Consider the following 14,733-nt stretch of genomic DNA (forward strand, 5'->3'; position numbering starts at 1 on the left):
GTGTGATTGTCTATGGATATGGAATCGAGACAATACAACAACAAGGTGATCAATTGATAAAAGGTATGGAAATAACCGAAACCAATGGGATCAATATCAAGTGCCCTGTTAACGTACAAAGTGCAATTTACTTTAATTATAATAAAACAATTATAATGTGGAAATTAAAAGTAAATTGCACGACAAGATTTTGTTAACGAGGAAACTGCAAATGCAGAAAAACCCCGGAACCTTGTCCAAAATTGAATACTCTCAGGATTAAACCGCTATACAAAATCTAAACCAACTTCGTATAGTTGAGACCAAGAAACTAAACCTATAGTTCACCTAGTTCCGTATGTATCCCTGCGCCTCCAACTTGCAATAAGTCACGCACTTGGAACAATTCCTTTGGTTCGTATTCCAAACAGTAAAGGAACAACAAATATGTTCGGTAACAACTTTTTTCAATCAACGTGATATGAGTTTGACAAAAGGCTCTTCCGTTTATCCCAATAAACTCCTTTGTCGGGTCCTTAGTTCTATCCAATAACAATTACCAAAGTAATTGTCAAGATTTTGCAATCAATACTTTTAATCACAAAGAATTGTATTGATGTCGATCTACTCAACCAATCAATCAAATCTATCACAAAGATAAACCGATTATAGTTGGATCCTTTTCCAGTTGAAACAAGTTTTGTGCACACCAAAGATTATGAACCCAAATATTTTCTTTGTCTTCAAATCTTCTTTGATCTTCAATAAACACTTGCACACAATCAACTTAAATCTCTTGTGATCAATCACACACAGAACGGAGTCTGTTAACAATGGATTATTACAAGACGTCTTTAGAACTACAAACAGTCTAAAGATCCCCGTCGAAACTTCCATCTAGTCTGTGTGAATCTTATATCACAAGAGAAGATTCTCAAGCATAAACAAACCAGGTGCAATCAAAGTTCAATAACCGTTAGTCAATCAAATAATTCGAAAACTAATAATAAACTGCAATTATCTAGTTTTCCACAAACGGTACTAATAGAGCTTCTCAATCCCAAAGAAGTCTTTAAACCGAGCGGCCGTAAGAGATTTCGCCTAATTAGGGTACTTTCCTCTCTGAATAGGCGGCTCCACCGGTAACAACACAACTAGGTAGTTTTGCTATCTCTGAGGATTAGTTAGCTTGAAATGCAAACTTCAATATATATAGACCAAGGAAGTTTGGACACCGAGGAATTTCCAAAACCGAATATTCTCAAAGATATGCAATAAACACCAAATCGGTTTTCATAATTCCTGGAAATGCTCTGTCCAATTAATGACCGAAATATCAGTAGAAAATCTCCAACTAGTAAATGCACATTACTAATTTTTATTTTCTAAGGATACGCATTTTAATTGCTGGAATTTAAAAGCATATAAAATTAAATACCTTAATTAAAAGATTCTCAATTTATTTCGATTCGGGATTCTCCTTTAGCTATTAAGGAATATCTTTGATCAATAAAAGATAAGAGTTACTGCACGTGTTCAAATTATGTCGACATCTTTACTTTGTAAATCCTTTTTCATATTTACAATCTTGGAACCGATTTGCCACACTTCCAAACAAGTTTAGAATTGGTTCATCTGACTTCCAAGAACTATGTGATTGATTATCCTATCAAATCACAAATCATGGGTTTCACGGTTCTACCAAAACAAGTTTCGGTTCTATCTCCATGTGGGTACTAGAATTAATCACGCTAGTTACCAAAACTTGGTTGACTAGGTACTAGAATCAGTTCCCACATATATATATGGTATCTAACTTGTATTTGTCGCACATGTTCATAAGATCGGTTCCCCAATTACTAAAAACTTGTTGCACCTCTTACAAGGATCGATTCCCCTTTTGTGATCGGTTTCACCTCTTACTAGGATCGGTCCCCCAAATGTCTAGAGTTGGTCATACCAATTTCAACAAACTGATCATACCATCTCAGGTGATTACTTAAGATCGTTTCACTAATAAAAGTCATACCAATAAAAAAGTCAGGCCTAGTGAATAGTTTTACCAAGAACATAAGAAAGTTATGAGCGGTTACATTAAACACACATATTGGTAATCCAAAGATTTGTAATGAATAACAATACCAATAAGCCTAGCGATTTCCCTTTCGATTCATAAAACAAGTTTATGAATTGTACTTCCGTTAAACGAATGTAAAACATTGTTTCCTAGGACGAAATCTTCACCCATACCCATACATAATCACAATAGCATTCATACGGTTATGTCGATGTCTATTGTCTTATATACGAAGTTCAAAAGATAAGCGTTATACTTCGTATTGTATTCCTTAATACCACGTATAACTAGAGTATAATCATTCACAGCTTCGCAGTTATGTTTTCAATATGAACGACTTGAAAGATACGTTAGGGAATGAAACATTTCAAGTCAAATATTACTAACCTCAAGTGGAAGGATGATTTCGTCGTTGTAGCTCCTTAATTCTTCACATTCTTCAAGTCTTCACGTAATACTTGTAATGTTTCATATCCTAATACTTTCAAGCTAACCTATACGAAGTTGACTCTGGTAAATAATCAAGAGACTCTTTAAATTAGTTTTGGTTCACTAAAATATGACAACCAAACTTGACATACCAACGCTTTGTGGGTTCAACCGAGTTATGCTCTAACATTCTCCTAGAAGTATACAATACACAATTGAAGCAAAATCTATTTTGATTTACTCGAATCAATTCATGAACATTATAGCCACGGTTTAAAAAAGTTTGGATTCCTTAATATATAAATGTATTAGTTCATGAACAAACCTATTTTAGAACATAACCTACTCAAGTATGCAAACGGATACGCATACCTAAGTGGCCGGACTTAGTTTGGGTTCGCCAGTATGCAAACGGGTACACATACCTCCAAACTCAGTTGAATTTCCAGACATGAACTTTATGCCAGTGCGCATATGGGTATGCATACTAAGTTCCAGGATTTTCATTAAACCAACCAGTACGCATACGGGTACGCATACTATGGTTCCCGGACTTGGAATAACATGCAACAGTTAGCATACAAGTGTGCATACTGTGTTACATCCAATCATGGTTAATTCTTATAAACTCCCATTTCAATCATTAAAACATTCTTAGAAGACGACAATAGCTGTCTCACACAAACTATTAGCTTCAAAGCAATTTTCAAGTGATCGAATGATCAATACGAAACATTCCGAGTCTACATCAAATGACTGTCTCACACAAATCATGTAAGATATTACAAGGCGATTTTCATATGATCATATTTTGACTTTCGTCAAGAATATAAGATGAACTTGGTTAAAGCGAAATCTTATCAACACATATATTTAGAGAAATACGGTGAGTTAAACTCAGCTCGAAATATCAAATGTGTATAATCGAAGTCTATATAGCTATACGACTTTTGTCTCAAATAGGATATAGAGTAGATAGACTTTTGAGTGATAGATGAGTTCAAGTCTCCACATACCTTTTGTTGATGAAGTTCCACAAGCTCCCCTTAGTAGTTCTTCATCTTCAATCAAGTCATGAAGTTTAATGCTCAACTATACTTACTACCCTAATCTGAGACTTAGCTACAAGTAGACTAGAAATCAAGACTTATAGTTTTGGCAACTAAACTTGACGACAAGCTTGAGATAGCAACGCCTGCGAGTTCGACCGAGCAGTGCTCTAACAATCTCCACCTTTGTCAATTTTAATGACAAAACTATCAATACATATGGATTACAAAATAATTAAACTTTGTAGCTTCTCATCCAAATGCTTGATTTCCTTGGTTCTTTAACATTACTCGAAATCTTCGTCACTTCCAAGTACTCCAGTGATTCTGAACGTGTTCAACTCAGCATCATAGTTATTGAATATCCGTAGCTATAACAATATATAAAAACAAGATGTTTTCGTATTGTTATACAGTGTCACAGTATTATTACACATCATCAAAGTCCAATTGTATCACAACTTTGACAACAATACTATGGTGATATGCATCATTCCCCCTTAGTCAATACTTAATCTCATATGAAAACCACTCCCCCTTACATAATGATCTGTAAACCATATGTATTTGTAGTGTGAACTACACATTAATTCTCCCCCTTTTTGTTAATATAAATTGGCAAAGGTATGAAAACTAGTGGGATCATAATGAAATTCTCATAGAGATTCTTCATGACTAAAAAAAACATATCAACTTTGTTTCGATGATTTCACATAGTCGAAACTTAGTGTATTCATCAAGGAATTTATAAAGATACAAGAAAACTCCTACAATATTCCACAGCCGCACTCCCCACAAAGATTTGGCAATTAAGCACAAGTTCACATAAGAATTCTCCCTCATATAATGTCATTCCCGAGAGAACAACAAGAGCGACCTTACTTTTAAAAGAAAAGAAGGATTTCTTTGGACATTAACAAATCACATGAAACAAGAATTTGTATCCAGAAAACCCAATTAAATTAACCACAAGAGAACCCATGATTTAACATAGAAGTGGATCAGGTAAAGATCAATACTGCGGAATATTCAAAGATTCATTATTTTTTTATATCAATATTTGCATAATGATATCATAGACTTAATCTTTGTAATGAATAGTTCATCCTATCTTCCATCAATATTTGCATAATAACTTTCTTAGAGGATGACAATAGCCGTTTTCACACACTATTAGCATCAAAGCAATGTTCAAGTTATTGAAATAATCATAACGAAACATTCCAAGTCTACACCAAATGATCGTATCACACAAACCATGTAAGATGTTACTCGGCAATTTTCATATGATCATCTTTTGACTTTTGTCAAGAATATAAGATGAACTTGGTTGAAGCGAAAGCGTACCAACATATATTTCGAGAAATATGTAAGCGAGTTAAACTTAGCTCGAAATCTCAAATGTGCATAATCGAAAACCATATAGTGATACGACTTATGTCTCAATATAGGAGATAGAGTAGAAATAGACTTTCCAAGTAATAGATGAGTTTTAGTCTCCATATACTTTTTGTTGATGAAGTTCCACAAGCTCTCCTTAGTAGTTCTTCGTCTTCAATTGATGAACGTCGTGAAATCTAATGCTCATCTAGACAATCTATCCTAGTCCGGCCGAGACATCACTATAAGTAGACTAGAAATCAAGACTTATAGTTTTGATCACTAACATTGACAAACAATCTTGGGATTGCAACGCTTGCGAGTTCGACCGAGTAATTCTTTAATATTTGGTTTAATCAGAAACGATTCTATCATTGATGTATACGCAATTCAAAATGTATGGATATATACCACATATATATTCATCTCTTCCTCGCACTTTTCCCACCCGATTTGAAATACTTGAACGTTCTATTCTTTTTTTAGAATGCCATATTTTTTTCTTAATTTCTAATAATTTAGAATTAAGTACTGATAATCATATTCATATAAATTATAAATATAAAAGAGAATCATGGAAAAGAAAAAATGTTTAATTTATTCCCATTGAAAATTATGATATCATATATGACTCTATTTATCGTTATATTAATTCGTATGTTACATTATATTGTTATAGAATACCATTCTATTCAGTATTCATTTTTTCCCTATTCATATTCATTATATATTTTGAAAATCTAAGAGCTAAGTAGTTGACTGAATTCCTATACACAACACAATTTCTGTTATGTGAGTCTGTTTAGCTCAGAGGTTAGAGCATTGCATTTGTAATGCGATGGTCATTGGTTCGATTCTGGTAGCCGACTTTTCTCTCTTTGTTCTATTTTATACTTTATTACATGATTAATAATGTCTCCTTGAACTCAAGGAATATTGAAAAGACTTCTTTCCTTTTCTCAAAAATAGCGGATCTATTATGTCGTAAGAACTTCCAACTATGAATAAAAAACAGATTCGAGCGGTTGGTTAGATCTCTACAGAACAAATTAAGACAAAGTATTCTTACCTTGCTATATATACAAAAGAGTCTGAATATTGATAGAATTCATCTCATTTTTCTTCGTAGTACAGTACTTAACTTGAGTATATTTTTTTCGTTTATCGTTTAGTTCAGTCTTCATTTAGGTTTATTCTGTAAATAAAAAAAAAGAGTTTTTATGCCACGTTACCGAGGGCCTCGTTTCAGAAAAATATGCCGTCTGGGGGCTTTACCGGGACTAACTAGTAAAAGGCCTAAAGCCGGAAATGATCTTAGAAACCAATCGCGTTCTGGGAAAAAGTCTCAATATCGTATTCGTCTAGAAGAAAAACAAAAATTGTGGTTTCATTATGGTCTGACAGAGTGACAATTACTTAAATATGTTCGTATCGCCGGAAAAGCCAAAGGGTCAACTGCTCAAGTTTTACTACAATTACTTGAAATGCGTTTAGATAACATACTTTTTCGATTGGGTATGGCTTCGACCATTCCGGGAGCTCGGCAATTAGTTAACCATAGAGATATTTTAGTGAATGGCCATATAATAGATATACTAAGTTATCGCTGCAAACCCCGAGCAATTATATCGACGAGGGATGAAAATCCAAAGCTCCGATTCAAAATTATCTTGATTCATCCTCCCATGAAGAATTGCCAAAACATTTGACTCTTCATTCATCCCAATATAAAGGGTTAGTCAATCAAGTAATAGATAGTAAGTGGGTCGCCTTGAAAATAAACGAATTGCTAGTCGTAGAATATTATTCCCGTCAGAGTTGAACCTAACTCAAATAGCAAGGCAAGGATTCAAAGAATTTTGCCTCCTTTTCGCCGAAGTAAATTGACCAAAGCTAAGGGGTGTGATCCGGATATTTTTCCCATTTCATGTATCATAAATGGATCCGCGAGGATATTTTTATGTCTTGGCTACCCTTTATCAGTATTTTTCGTACCCCAATTAGGAATAGAGAATTCATTTCAAAGAAAGGTCTACCTCTTGGAATAATCCTATTCCTTGTTTGTTTGTTTGTTTGTTATTTGATCCATTATGGTCAATAACGCTCTTGAATTAGGCAAATGTAAGGAAAGAGAGGCATTCGGAACCTCGGTAAACAAAAGCCTACATAGCAGTTCCAATGCTACACCTTCAACCACTTGGCCATCTCTCCTACAAAATTTTATGATTATGACCCAGAAATTGGGTGAATAGCGAGTCATTCATATTTATTTTTGCAGTATAGGTACGACCAACCAATTATAACAATTCAAAATATGAAAACGGATGGGGTGGTATTTTGATCATAGAACGATTATTCTATTATTTTTCCTTCTTTGAATCATAATCCAATAAAAAACTTCTCGAGTTATCATAATCTGTAGGAAATATTAATTTCATGTTTAGAACGAGTCTTTTTTTATGTTATTTCGTCATGTACAATTCTTTTGTTTGTGGGATTCTTTTCCCATGCGAGGTAATGGGAAGAATTATATAATGGATTGTGAACTATGCCTAGATCAAGAAATGGAAATTTTATTGATAAGACCTCTTCAATTGTTGCCAATATCTTATTACGCATAATTCCGACAACTTTCGGAGAAAAAGAGGCATTTACCTATTATAGAGATGGTGTGATTTGATTCTATTTAGTGTTCTCCGTCTTACGAGTAAAGGCACACAGGGTTGGATTCGGTATAAAACGAAACGCGTTTATTGAAATAAACCTTAAAAAAATCTACGCTTATTGAAGGTGAAGTTTGGAAATAGAACAATTCCTTCTATTATATATCCCCGATTGATGCAGCCTCAGATGCTTCAATTTTCTAATCTAGTATTGAACGAAAGGTTACACCTATAGGTTCTTGTATTATATGTCAATCCTACTCCATCAGTACCAACCAATAGGCGGCATAGGGGAAGAAGCACTACACCTAGGAATCAACAAAAAAAACTTTGTTATAAATTATCCCTTTCCTTATCGGGATCGGAACTAACAAGAATGGTTGGGAAAACAAACATCCATATCGTTTGTACTTTGGATACCTATATAACCATCAAAGACTGTTGAAGTGACTAATTTATGGAAATAGGGGGCGTTGAGGACAAAAAAATTGTTGGAGTCGCCTTTTCTATCTAGCAACAACACGATTAGTGTTAAGAAAATACCCATGCAGGAAGGATGACTAGAAATTTCTTGTAAAAATACTAATCCATGTCAGTTCATTATGAGAATATTTCGATATTCTTTTGGTTCCATGGATTATTATCATTCATTATGCACAGAAGGGAAGAGCCGTATGAGATGAAAATCTCACGTACGGTTCTGAAACAGGGATTCTTTGAATAGAATTAACGACTGCAACGGATGTCAACTCAATCCGAATGAAATTATGCGGAAGCTTTACAGAATTATTATGAAGCTATGAGACTAGAAATTCATCCCTATGATAGAAGTTATATACTGTATGCCATAGGCCTTATCCACACAAGTAACAGAGAACATACAAAAGCTTTGGAAAATTATTTTCGGTCACTAGAACGAAATCCATTCTTACCACAAGCTTTTAATAACATGGACGTGATCTGTCATTACGTGCGACTATCTCCACTATAGAAAGAGGGAAAGAAAGATAAAATACGCTAGTAAATACTAGAGGATAGTCTTTATACATATATATCACACAGAGCAACGATTTTTATTAGCTGTAGCAAAGAAAGAGACTTCATAAAGGCAAAAAAATGAAGAAATGGATATTCCTATAATACTATATTCTATGGATAGATAAAAAGATCTAATTGATAGGGGAAGCACCGTAAAGATTAATTAGTGAAATTTTTGGCCGATACAATAAGAAAAAACTGCTTACTTATGTCATGATATGAGACATAAGTTAGGAATAAACTTATGTAATAGAGTTGATCACTAAGGTATTGAGCTGCGGTGTAAAATTATATCCCAAAGATAGTAAGTCCTTTCTTTCTTAGAGAGGAAAGTTTTTTTCAAAGATTCTACATGAAAATGAAACTGAGATAGTTACCTTTCGTAAAAAGATAGGATAGTGGGTTTCGTTTTTCTGAAGGTAGGAGAAAAGATAAAACTTATTTTTAATAAAAATGCAAGTTTAAAACTTATGTAAATGTAATTAACCCCTTCTGGTTAACCCGATAAACAAAAATGGGATAGATTTATGAAAAATCTTATTTAGTTAGATAGGGTCGATTAAGATGGGACACCAAAATAATTGATTGCTGAGCCGTATGAGGTAGGAAACTCTCAAGTACGGTTCTAAGGGAAGGAATCTACCCACCTATTCCGACTGAGGAGAACATGCTATTCGGCAGGGAGATTCTGAAATTGCGGAAGCTTGGTCCAATCAAGCAACTGAGTATTGGAAACAAGCTATAGCGCTTACTCCAGGTAATTATATTGAAGCGCATAATTGGTTGAAGATCACGCGGTGGTTTGAATAAGAACAATCTTTTTATCCGTCAGTAAAATAAAATAGATCTTTCCTCTGGGAAGAGATAATCAAGGAATTTCATTGTATCCCTTCTAAGATTGTTCTGTTCTATTTCGTCTAGTACCTCGTAGGCATAAACGATACCCGACTATAGTACATCATACATCCCTTTTTGTTGTTAAGAATAAAAATGCCTTTAAATGTGGATACGGGGGTCTTATTCATGACTATCCAATGAAGTGATTTGGAATCGAGCAATAGTCATAGTTCCATGTAAGACACGAAGCAGCTCCATCTAAGCACCTGTAATTTGCATATGAATAAAAAAAAAAGAGTTTTTGTGTCAAGTAGAATCCGGAAAGGATTTTCAAATATTATAAAGGTGTGTTGAGCGCCTCATGGCTATGTCATAATAGATCCGAACACTTGCCCCGGATTGACTTCCATATCATAATTGCTCTAGCAAAGAACTAAACAAAATAAATAGCTGGGAGATAAGAAGGAAAGGAACTAATTATAAATAGATTTCATAAGTTCACTAATTACTTGACTGTTGGCATGTCTCTTTGTATATGTTTTCCGGAAAGAGGAGGACTCAATGATTATTCGTTCGCCGGAACCAGAAGTTAAAATTTTGGTGGATCGGGATCCCGTAAAAACTTCTTTCGAGGAATGGGCCAGACCAGGTCATTTCTCATGAACAATAGCTAAAGGCCCTGATACTACCACTTGGATCTGGAACCTACATGCCGATGCTCACGATTTCGATTGCCATAGCAGTGATTTGGAGGAGATCTCCCGAAAAGCATTTAGTGCCCATTTCGGCCAACTCTCCGTCATATTTCTTAGGCTGAGTGGCATGTATTTCCACGGTGCCCGTTTTTCCAATTATGAAGCATGGCTAAGCGATCCAGTACACCAACAATTCAGCGGAATACGAAGCTTCCTCATAGGACTGTCACTAGCCAAACAAGCAGGATCCACACACCTGGAAGTAAGAGGCGACTCGAAACTGCTAGTCAACCAGATGAATGAAGTATACTCACTCGAAGAGGTAACACTAACCCCTTATAGAGCTGAGGCGCAAAAGCTATTCGCAAAAGCTATTCAATTATTTCGCTGATGCAACCATAATTCATATTGGTCGAAACAACAACAAGTACGCCGATTGCCTAGCTATATTAGCTTCGAAATTTTAATTCTAGGGTTTGGAAAAGAGAGTCAAATCGGTCAAGGGTCTAACTCATATCAAGTTAGGGAAAATCGGTGAGTCAAATCGGTCAAGGGTCTATCTCAGGTTATATAAACCAAGGCCCTTGCACAGGCCAAACTCTCTGTTGTCATAGTTTCATTTACAACTCTACTTCCTTAACATTGCAAATCTATCAACTTAAAATTACACATTCATTCTTAAACAACTTTGAATTTCAATTACAAATGTAAACTAAGTTTACCTGCAATTGCAGCAGGCTTTCAAGGAAACTATCCAACTCTGATTCAACACATTAATCCTATACAATTCCTATTATCCAAACTCAAGGTACAACAATACTATACACCACCATCAATACTGCATATTCTCTTCCAATTCAGTTGCTACAACCGCAAATCAGATTAACAACACCATCTATATTCTAACTTCAATACATAACCTTGTAACCCATAAAGCATTATCACCTGCAGCTTCAGTTCAACCAACTATTTCTGTCTTTCAAATCTCAATTTGTACCACATAACTTCAACAACTGCAATTACATTACAAACTTACATTCCATTTTAATCTCGGCTTCACTCTATACTTTTCTTAATCCCAATTTCATTCACAATTACATAATCTCAACAGCTAACAACCAATTAAAATTACACAAGCCATCTCACCCCCGTCTCTTCCTGCACAACCTGTAAACTCAATAACACCATTCTCCCTGTCTCAAACACATAATTTAACATTCATCTAAGTACTCTTCATTACATACCCACTCCACTCTCAACAACAACATCATTATCAACTTAGGCAGTTCTCATAATTCATCATACCAACCACCACCAATAACAACTAAACACAATTGTAATCCCACAACTTACATCTCATTTATCTACAATTTATCTATTTTATACTGATCTACCATTAATCCTAGATTTGTGGTTCATACCAAATTCAGATCATCCCCTGCATTAATCCAACACTTAATGTTTCTCTGATATTCAACACCAACCGCACTTCAATATTAACTCAATTCCACTCCATATTCAGTTCTATTCTAAAATAATTACCAATATCCATAAACTCAAAAACTCACCAACAGAACAAATAACTTTACCAATTGCTGAGAAAGTAATTACCTCAAATGGTTCCATTTGCACAACTGAAATCAAACTCTTCTTCTTACTTTTACTTGTTTCGATAATCCAGACAATTCAACTTACCTCTTTATCTGAGTAAACCTCATATCTCAAATCAACACCCAAAACAGCTTCACGCTGTCTCATATCAACCAACCCATCTCTAATTTCTTCTCAATCATCCCCTAGTTCGATTCCCAAGTTAAATTACAGAAAAACCCTAATTCAATCACCAAATATTCTTTTCTCTAACTCAAACTCAAAACATCAATTACAAACATCAAATCTACCAAACCCATCTTTAATCTTCTCCTTAAACTCTCATCTGCATCATCTACATCTTCTATGAACTTATCAAGAAACCCTAATTTCTTCATAGATACTTAATTCTTCGATTCTCCATTAAAACATCTCAAAAACAACAACCCTCTTCTTGATCATCTATCTTCAACTCGGTATCATCATCAGTTCCTCACAGATCCAAACTCAAATCCAAAAACCCTAACTCTGATCCTCTAATTTACCTTTCAATCGACTCTGAATTATCTATTCTAATCAACACCACCATTATCCTTCATTACTTGATCTATATCGTCTTCCATTGATCTCAAAGCTCCATTTCAACAATTGAAACTCGAACAGAAGAAGAACTGAGAAGAAGATGACGAAAGAGAAGAAGAAAAAGAAGAAATAAGAATGAAAGAAAAAAGAGCGATCGAGTTTATCTACTCGACTAGGGATAAGGTTGAATAGAATTGCTAAGGGTAACCGAGAAACGGATAAGGGAAGCCAGGCAGTTAATATCAAAATAACGATTCTACCCTTCATAATAATCTGATGATATCTTCTTCGTCCGGTGTCCGATTGACACGTTTTAGTAGTCAATTCTAGGTAACTTTTCAAGACCTATCTAACAAAACTAGTTTCATATCTAAATAGTTATTAGATTAATTCCTATTAATTAATGTTTGAGTTAAACTAATCGAGTTATTATCGACTAATTCGTCTCTTGACTAGTCTAAAAGTGTTGACGAGATTGAGGGTCTTTTCAGAGACTTTATTGGTCAGTCTTAACTCGTTGAACTTTTTTTCAATAGGAGACTAGCCTAGCTCTGGCTAGCGATCAGGGATGTTGCTGGCGGGCTAGGAGGATTCCGATTGGTTAGAATAGTAGTAGGCCCGCCAGTGGACACCATGGAGTTTGCTTGGTCTCGCTGGGAGGAGTCCAAGTTCGTTAAATTGGCCGGAAAAATCATGTGTCCGTGATTGTTTTAAGACTGACATGGACAGTCTAGGCTTATTTTTCTTAAGGAATTTAAGCGCGTCAACCAACCAACTTTTTAATTAAAAGCATGGGATGTAAAAACCTAATTTTTGGAAATTAATCAGGTTAAAGTTTGAATTTTGCGAGTAGTCACAAAATTATTCAAATTTGATGAATTTCGTGTGTTGACACAGAATTCTTTAATTTTATTCTCAGAGAGAAGCGCAGTGTGCTTCCATCAGAGTACTTTCATCCATATCCTAATCTTGATACTTCGGGAAATTTATGTTACTCAGCTGCGAGTGAACACTAATTGTCATGTCATATCAGCTTTAAGAGTTCATCTAGGGAACGTAGCATAGGAAAGAATACTCAATAAGCCATACATTAATGAATAATGAAGGCAGGAGGTTAATAAAATTTACAAAATATTTGGGATTGTTGCTACATGCACCGTTCTGGATAAATTTATATATGGGTATACTAAATTTCTCAATACACATGTAAGTAAATAGGCTTAAGCTCATATTACTTTTAAATGCCTTTGTTTCTTTGGAGAATGACGGCACATTAAATACGATGTTTTACAACTTTATCCCTGAACTAAAAACCACCATCAACATTAAGTCTCATGCTTAACACGTAACAGTGACATTGTTGCGGGGTAAGCACTAGATGATGATAGTCAAGAGATAAAATGATCAAGTTGTTAGAGCACTGCTAGGTCGAACTCGCAAGTGTTGATATCTCAAGCTTGTTTGTCAAGTTTAGTTGTCAAAACTATAAGTCTTGATTTCTAGCCTACTTATAGCTAAATCTCGGACTAGGATAGAAAATGTAATTGAGATCTAGACTCCATGGCGTTCATCATGCAAAGACGAATAACTACTCAAGGAATTGGTGGAACTTCATCGACTAAAAGGTATGTGGAGACTTGAACATATCTATCACTCAAAAGTCTATCTACTCTATCTCCTATCTTGAGACAAAAGTCGTATTGCTATATAGACTTCGATTATACACATTTGTTATTTCGATCCGAGTATATCTCGCTTATCTATTTCTCTAAATATGTTTTGGTAAGCTTTCGCTTTGGCCAAGTTCATCTTTACAAGTGAAGAAAGTCATGTTTATTATTTCAATATCTTGAAAATCACTTTGATGAAAAATAGTGTGTGAAAAACCTCTATTTAACATCCTCTAAGAATGTTTCAATGATTGAAATAAGAGTTTAGAATATATAACCTTGAATGGATGTAAAAATTTTATGTGAAATCATACTTGTGTAAGTCCAAAATCCTTGAACTAAAGTATGCGTACTTTACTGGTTCAGGATGTCCGGAAGCTAAGTCTGCGTACTGCCGGAAGTTCACATCCCGTGAATTTCTACTGGAGTTTGTGAACTGAAAACAAACTCAATCCGGGTACTTAATTATGCGTACCGGTATGCGTACTTGAGTGGATTATTTTCTAAAAACGGTTTATTCGTGAACTAAGACATATATAAACTAAAGAATGCATATTTGCAAACCGTGGCTATAATGTTCATGAATCGATTCGAATAAATCAAAATATTTTTTGTTTCGATTATGTCTTATATACTTCTATAATATCTAAACAATTGAAAAACTCTCTAACTAGTTCATTTGAGTCATTTGAACTAGTTGTGGTGAAGATGAATAACGTTGATATGAAAGTGCTCATATGGCTA

At 34.7% G+C, this 14,733-nt stretch overlaps 1 non-coding gene across 1 annotated transcript; it reads left to right on the forward strand.

Moving 5' to 3' along the window:
• The first annotated feature begins 5,710 nt into the window (after window positions 1-5,710).
• TRNAT-UGU lies at window positions 5,711-5,783 on the forward strand. Its single transcript has one exon. It is a non-coding gene; the product is annotated as a tRNA-Thr (tRNA).
• Window positions 5,784-14,733: the final 8,950 nt, after the last annotated feature.

The sequence above is a fragment of the Papaver somniferum genome, chromosome 8 (assembly GCF_003573695.1).
Source record: "Papaver somniferum cultivar HN1 chromosome 8, ASM357369v1, whole genome shotgun sequence".
In the NCBI taxonomy this organism is placed as follows: Eukaryota; Viridiplantae; Streptophyta; class Magnoliopsida; order Ranunculales; family Papaveraceae; genus Papaver; species Papaver somniferum.